The 8284-nt window shown below is 39.4% G+C and overlaps 1 non-coding gene across 1 annotated transcript; it reads right to left on the bottom strand.

Moving 5' to 3' along the window:
* Positions 1 to 1484: 1484 nt before the first annotated feature.
* LOC142437707 (small nucleolar RNA SNORA25) lies at positions 1485 to 1612 on the bottom strand. The gene has a single exon (XR_012782237.1). It is a non-coding gene; the product is annotated as a small nucleolar RNA SNORA25 (small nucleolar RNA).
* Between the last annotated feature and the right edge of the window lie 6672 nt (positions 1613 to 8284).

The following is an 8284-nucleotide window of genomic DNA, read 5'->3' as shown; positions in this document are numbered from 1 at the left end:
CCCATTTAAAAGAAAGATGATTCAATTAAAGGAAGATACTATCAAACAATGTCACATGAAAGAAAAATTTCACTGAAGATAATCGAAACATGGTTGCAGCAGTAGACTGACAGAGAACTGCCAGAAATTCAACCTAACATGTTCAGTTAGTCTACATCCTTACTGACTAAATGAAGTTTTAGTGACTCCTTCAAAGACTGTCAGTAGTGATGCACTCAATTATAATTGTGGATCTGTCTATTTTCACTTTTAGTTCTGCCAGTTTTTAAAAAATTAAAAACATATTAAAAATTATTATAAATGTATAGGAAGTTGCAAAGGCAGTTTAAGAAATAGCATGAACTCACCAAAGTTCCTGACTGTATGCATCTTATATAAATAAAGTACAGTATAAAAAATAGCAGATTAACATCACTTTGCACTTCTCCATTTATAATATAGTTGTCTCAAATATTTCCCCGACAAACACTGAGAACCACATCAGACCAGATTACAATGCTTTGCTTTAACTATTGTAATTAAGAAATACTCCGAAGAAGAAAAGATAATTGTTTTATGCATATTTTTACACTTTCCATTGTTCTTTCTTCTTATTTGGTGTTCCAACTTTTCTCCTTTAATCATTTCATTCCATTTCAAGAATTTTATGTATTCATTCTTTTAAAGTTGGTCTGCTGGATACACACCCCCTTAGTTTTCTTTATCAATAAATATATTGATTTTATTCATTCCAAGAGAATTTTTTCCTGGGTATAGAATCCTGTGTTGACAGTTCTTTTATTTCAAGACTTGAGAAATATTGTACGACTGCCTACTAACTTCCATGACCTCTAATGAGAAATATATCATTATTCAAATATTTGGTTCCCTATAGACTATTTTTATCTGACTGAATTTAAGACATTGTATTTAGTTTTCAGAGATATGAGTAAGATGGATTTTGGTATGATCTTCTTTGGGTTTATACTGGTTGATTTTCCTGTAGCTTCTTGATGTTTTACATTTATATATTTTGAGTATTATAAAATATCAATTAGTATTTCTTTTGCTCTCAATCCTGTTTCCACCCCCTCTTTATAGGATACCAATGAAACGAATATTATTATTTTTGTTATAGTTCTGTTGACCCCTTTTTTCTCTGTTGTTCAGATTTATTAATTTCTGTTGTTCTACTTCCAAATTAATCAATACTTTATTTTATAGTCTTCATTCTGCTATTGAAAATTTATTTTGGGTAATATATTTTAAAATTCTAAATATTCTATTTGGCATTTCATTATATATATATTTCTACATTGTAAAGTTTTTATTTTACAAATCTTACTTAATGTTAATAAATTTTATTTAGGGAATTTTATGTCTTTCATTTGACATCTATCAGTTACTATTTAATTCTTACAAATCTTGTAAAATTTCAGCCCTGGCAAGAAAGAAATTATCCATTGGTTAAACTTAGACCCATTTATTTATAATCATGAATATAATCTTGTATCTCCTCAGGAAAAAAATAGCACTATTGAGTGACTATGGCATTCCATGGAGAATCCTAATCTTTGGTCACAGTGGTAATAGCTCTTGGTCTCAGTTCTATAAGTCCTCTTTGAAGTGACCTGAATATTTTTTATTAATTTGCTGAAACTCTAATTTTCTTTTTCTGAAAATGGGACAAGGGTTATTACTATTGCTTTTTGAAGCATTTTTATGCTTGCTGATTTAAAATTCTTGCTTGATCATTTCAACATCTGTGTCAGTATTAATCTCTATTGATTGTAGTTTTCATCCAAGTTTACATTTTTTTTTATTTTCTTAGCATGATGAGTAACTTTTAAACTATATTATAGCATTTGCAATGCTAGGTTATAAACACTGGTGGGATTCAGCTGGCTCATACTGGTTCAGCAGAACCAAAACATAATTTTTGTTGAGTTTGGCAAGCCAGTTGTTAAAATGGTGCTTTTAATCAGGTTTTTATTTTAGGTGGGTAGCTGGGCAGCCTCCCAATACGGAAACCACATTTTATATCCCCCAATCTTTTTAACATTCATCTGTGCAACTGTGTATTCTAAGCACTCATAGTAGTGTTCATTCTGCTAATAGGTATGAAAATTAGGCAGAACTATGCTTGTGATATTTATTTATTCATTACGTAAAACTCATTATAATTTTGATGAAATACTACATTTTTATTCCCTTGCATTTGTTACCTCTGTGTGTCAGGCTGGGTTGACCAGAAAAACAAAGTTAGTGACACTCATATATGTATAAGGGAAAAAAAATCCAGTGATACTCAAATATGTATAAGAAACTTGCTTTATATCAAGAAGTAATTATATATCAAGAAAACATTTCAGCCCAGTCTAACTCAAGTCTGTAACTCTGATACTAGTCTATAAGTCTCTCTTCAGATGCAGACAGTCACATGCAATGATTCAGAACACAGGAAGATCATAGGCCAGTGTGTGCAAAGTCATGTGGATCCCAGCTCAGTGGAAACATTCAAGGCTCCAGTAAGTTTCAGTAGCTTCCTGATAGCAAGCAAGAAGGTCAGCAAGACAGAAAGAGAAGGAGATTGCCTGGGCCGCCTTATAAGAAGACCACACCCACAAGGAGGCATCAAGGGTGGCCTGACTGACAGGTTGAACACCATCCCTACACTTCTATAGATCTTCAAGTCGACATGAAATTATGTAACTACCACACACTGTAAAGAAGCATACAACAACAAAAAGGTGCCAAACAACCAGAGGGGGACACATTGCCATCCATTTTACATTTGTGTTACCCTCCAAATTCCCATGAGATATTATGAGTGAATTAAGCAATTCCTGAAAGTGTTTGTGTTAGTCTGGGTATTTTACAGAAACAAATCCACAGAAACTCATATGTATAAGAGAGGGTTGTATAGTAAGTGCACATCAAGAAAACATCCCAACCCAGTGCTGCCCAAGCTCGCAAGTCCAACATTAGCCCATGTGTCTGACACAAATCTACAAAGTCTTCCTCCATCTCACAAAACACACACAGTGACACCGACTGCAGGAGGAAAGCCGAGTCAGTGAATGTGTAAGCATCTCAGCACTGGCAGGGGTCTCCACACAGGTGCTCCAGCACCCAGGGCTGTATCGGGGTAGGTCCATGTGCTTCTCCTTGGGGATGTCTTGCAGGAAGTGAGCCTTGCCAGCTAAAGAAGGGAACTGTCTAAGGCAGCTGCACCCTGGTCCAGCCATCACAAAGCAAGAGACCCGAGAACTTGAAAGGCGAGGCTTTTATATCTCTGCCCTTCAATGAACCCCATATGTGTTTATTGGTTGTGTTGGCACAATAAACTTTCTATCTCTCTGCCCTTCAATGAACCCCACATGTGTTTATTGGCCAGGTTGACACAATAAACTTTAACTATCTCAATGTTCTAGATCTAAATATATTGTGAGAACACTTGCTTTAAACCCAGCAAAAGTGGAAAGGGGTTTTTAAAAAATGGACATAAAAGTTCAGAGAAGAGAAGTCGCCTGTTTCTAATAACAAACCCAATGTCCATTAGCTAATTGGCCTGCCTCTAAGGGAATGGGATCCTACTTCCATGGTGAAAAGACGGTCAAGGATAAATCACACAACTGATGATGCACAGATAAAAGTGAATCATATTGCAAGGGAGGATACCAATAATGAAGCAATATGAAAATATCTTAAATAATAATTGTACTATTTTATGTCAGGTATTATTTATTGGTTTTTTTCAATAATATCATAAAACTCTTTTTCATAGCATAATTTAGTTTTGTGTACCTCTTTTATTGTTCTTACTGCATATTAATTGTATGAAATAATAAACACCTTTCAGTGTATCTTTATTCGACATTTGAAATGGCATGAGTGAAACTGCCCTAAAGCCATTTTATATATTGAGTAAAGATGCTGCATGCGCCGTTTGAAGGGATGCTACTACTGGCTTACTTGATTTGACGGGCTGTGCAGCTGTACAGAACATGCTTTTCTTTAAGAACCAAAATACGTAAATAGTTTTTTTTAAAGAATGAAGGCTCATAAGAGAAATGCAAATTAAAACAACTATGGCATACCACCTAACACCCTCAAAGATAGCCCAATTCTAAAAAGTCAGAGAGTAACAAGTGTTGGAGGGGCTGTGGGGAGACAGGAACTCTCGTCCACTGCTGGTGGACCTGTAGATATGTACAGCCACTATGGAAATCGATTTTGTGATTTCTAAAACAAATGGAAATTGAGCTACCATACGTACAACCCAGCAATCCCCCTACTGGTAAGAAACTAGAAGATGTAAGAAACAAACCACGGCCTGACATCTGTGCTCCAATGTTCACTGCGGCACAGTTCACAATCGCAAGGAGTTGGAAACAACCCAAATTTCCATCAAGAGACAAATGGATAAAAAAAAACTGGTACATACATACAAGGGAGTACTATGCATACCTAAAAAGCAGTGATGAATGTATGACGCACATTGCCACATGGGAAGAACTGGAGGGAAACATACAAAGTGAAGTAAGTCAAGCACAAAAAGACAAGTACAACATGAGTCCACTTAGGTAAGCTTTTAAAAAACAACAACAACAGAAACAGAGCATAGGAGAAAAGCTACTATATGCATAAATTCCTGGGGTGAGGTGCAGCAACTATGGCAGGGGCCAAACCCAATCCAGAGATACATACGGCAGCCAACCAAACAAGAGGGGGAAAGAAAGAGAAGGGGAAAAAAGACATGGGTGGAGGGGAGTAGGGCACTAATCCACTCAAGGGGAGGGTATTGTTTATATCTCCACAGAAGGAGAGACCAGGCTTCAACCCGATGCACCAAGACATGAATACAACATACTAGCATGTACTAGAGAATCAAATGAGAGGTCAGCGGGGCGGCCCTAATCCCAACTATATTGACACCCCCTCCACTTCAGAAGAATGCACTTCAGAGGACAGCACTGGGGTTACAGCTTTGGGAGAGGACCGCATCAGATTAGAACACATGGGAGAAACGCCAAGGGCTGGAGAGGGAGGAGAGGACATCCTGGCCCACCAAGCCCCAAGGACGATGTTCCTGCTTGGAGCAGACAATGCATGGGGAGGACCATAGGGCTGGCCCCACCACAGGACACAGCATCCCTCACTGAATCATGACGCTCCGGGTGACAGCACTGGAGACACAGTGTGGGAATAGTGCATGCTCTGGCCCCATCACGCTGGGGCGAGGCACTGAGGGCACGCAGCAGAGCAGCAGGGGGAGCAGACTGATGAAACCCCCGGAGAATACCAAAAATAGACTTTAGAGTATAGCACCCCATCAGACGCGACTGGAAAACACTTGTAAAGGCCAACAAATAGACCTTGAACTATTTATAGGCTTTTCCATTTTTGTCAGTGGTTTTCTTTTTGTTATTGTTGTTTTGTTTTTGGTTGTTGTTATTGTTTTGTTTGATTTTGACTTCCTTTGTTGTTTTATTTGGCTTTGCCTGGTTTTTGTACTTATTAATGTATCTGCATGTCTATCTAGATAAGGTAGGCTGGATAAATAATTCAGAGATGAAAAGAATAGGACCAATGGTTTGGGGAGAAGGGGAGGAGGGAGAAAGGAAGGAGGGGGAGGACCAACCCAGGGACAAGGAAACAACAAGTGAACTAAAATCAATGGAAGGAAGGTAGTAGGATGCCTGGTGGGGCTCAATCAAGGGTAATGTAACAGCGGGAAATTACTGAACCTGAATGAAGGCCAAACTTCATGGTAGGACAAGAGGGAAGTAAAAAGGAAATAGAGGAAAGAACCAGGAGGCAAAGGACATTTATAGAGGCCTAAATACAGGCATGTACATATGTAAATATGTACTCATCTCTATATGTTAAGAATTAAGGTTGCAGATGGACATTGGGCCTCAACTCTAATACTCCCTTAACACAAGAACACTTTGTTCTAATAATCCAGCATTCTGTGATATTCACCTTCCCGACACAATCACTGAATACAGAGCAGATGAATAATCAAATGTGGTGAAGAAAGCTGATGGTGCCCAGCTGTCAAAAGATACAGTGCCTAAAGTCTTAAAGGCCTGAAGATAAACAAGCGGCCATCTAGCTGAGAAGCAATAACGCCCACATGGAAGAAGCACACCGGCCTGTGTGACCATGAGGTGTCAATGGGATCAGGTATCAGGCATCTAAGACCCAGAATAAAACCATACCCAAGGTAAATGGAGGGGGTGGGGGACATGGAGTGGATACCCAATGCCCATCTGTAGACAATTGTACATCCCCTCACAGAGGGGTCACAGAGAAGAGATGAGCCAGTTAGGGTGCAGTATAGCACTGATGAAACATGCATCTTTCCTCTAGTTCTTTGGTGCTTCCTTCCCCCCACTATCATGACCTCAATTCCACCTTACAAATCAGATTAGACCAGAGCATGCACACTGCTGCAGATAAGAGCCTGCAACACAGGGAATTCAGGATAGATAAATCCTTCAGTGCCAGCAATGAGAGTAGAGATACCAGGAGAATTAGGGAATGTTGGGGGTGAAAGTGAGAATTGATCACAAGGAACAGTGGAAAAGTGGGTGAGGGGTGATGGAGGATGATATAAGATATGGAAATAATAATCTATGACTTATGAAGGATTCGTAAGGTCGGCGGGTGGGGAAGAAATAGGGAGCTGATATCAGGAGTTCAAGTGGGAAGAAAATTCTTTGAAAATTATGATGGCGGCATATGTGCAAATGTGCTTGACCCATTGGAGGAATGTATGGATTGTGATAAGAGATGTAAGAGCCCTCAATAAAAGTATTTAAAAGAATGAAGGCTCACAGCCTGAAAAACCCTCCAATTCCTTTCCCCCTCAGATCTAAACACTGGTCTGAGTAGGAGGAAAAGTAAAACTCAAGTGGACTAGGATTCTTTAGTGACACACACATTCATTTCTAATAAATGAAAAAAAAAATCTGACAGAGCTTGACACATGATGATGCAAACAGCTCCTTGAAAAACACACGACTAACTTTTCAGTTTAGATTTCTCTTCAATGCGTTTTCATTGTAATAAACACAACCTAAATCTTGAAGAAGGTATTTAAATAACACTTTTCTAAAAGGCGTTTTTTATTTTGTTTTATTTATTATTTTATTCATTATTCGCCAATGGGTAAATGACTCATTAAAGGGTTAGGGAGAATTTTGAAGAATGACATCAAATAGATTGTCAAGGAACACCTTTATAGTGCACCTTAAGGAATAATGAGGATTTTAGGGAATACTGAAAATACTCAAAAAGAATTTTAATTTGGCTAGACCAGAACATGTACACTGGTACAGATAAGAGCTCACAAAACAGGGAATCCAGAACAGATAAACCCCTCAGGACCAATAAGGGGAGCAGTGATACTAGGAAGGTAAGATTGGGGCTGGGGGTGGGGGAGTAAGGGGAAACCGATCACAGTGATCTACGTCTGACCCCCAATCCAGGTGGATGGACAGCAGAAAAATGGATGAAATGAGACACCAGTCAGTGTAATACATGAAAAAAAGGATAATTTATAAATTACCTATGGAGCATGGGGGAGGAAGGGTGGGGAGAGAACAGGGAAAAATGAGTAGCTGATGCCTAGGCTCAAGTAGAAAGAAAATGTTTTGGTATGTATGTGTATATATGTGTATATGTATATATATACCATATTAAATGAAGGGGGAAGTGCAGAGTGGAGATCCAAGGCCCAAGTGTCAGCCAATGGAGATCCCCTCATAGAGGGGTTTAGGAGAGGAGATGGGTTAATTAGGGTGCGAGGTAGTACCGATGAAGAACACAGCTTTCCCCCAGATCCTGGATGCTTCCTCCCCCCAACTACCATGATCCGAATTCTACCTTGCAGGCCTGGATAGGACAGAGGCTGTACACTGGTACATATGAGGGCTGGAGGTACAGGGAATCCAGGGTGGATGATACCTTCAGGACCAAGGGTGTGAGGGACAATGCTGGGAGAGTGGAGGGTGAGTGGGTTGGAAAGGGGGAACTGATTACAAGGATCCACATGTGACCTCTTCCCTGGGAGAGGGACAGCAGAGAAGGGGGGAAGGGAGACTCCGGATAGGGCAAGATATGACAAAATAACGATGTATACATTACCAAGGGCACATGAGGGAGGGGGGAAAGGGGAGGGAGGGGAAAAAAAAGAGGACCTGATGCAAGGGGCTTAAGTGGAGAGCAAATGCCTTGAGAATGATTGGGGCAGGGAATGTATGGATGTGCTTTATACAATTGATGTATGTATATA

The sequence above is a fragment of the Tenrec ecaudatus genome, chromosome 1, assembly GCF_050624435.1.
Source record: "Tenrec ecaudatus isolate mTenEca1 chromosome 1, mTenEca1.hap1, whole genome shotgun sequence".
Classification (NCBI taxonomy): domain Eukaryota; kingdom Metazoa; phylum Chordata; class Mammalia; order Afrosoricida; family Tenrecidae; genus Tenrec; species Tenrec ecaudatus.
This window is presented reverse-complemented; position numbering and strand designations above follow the sequence as displayed.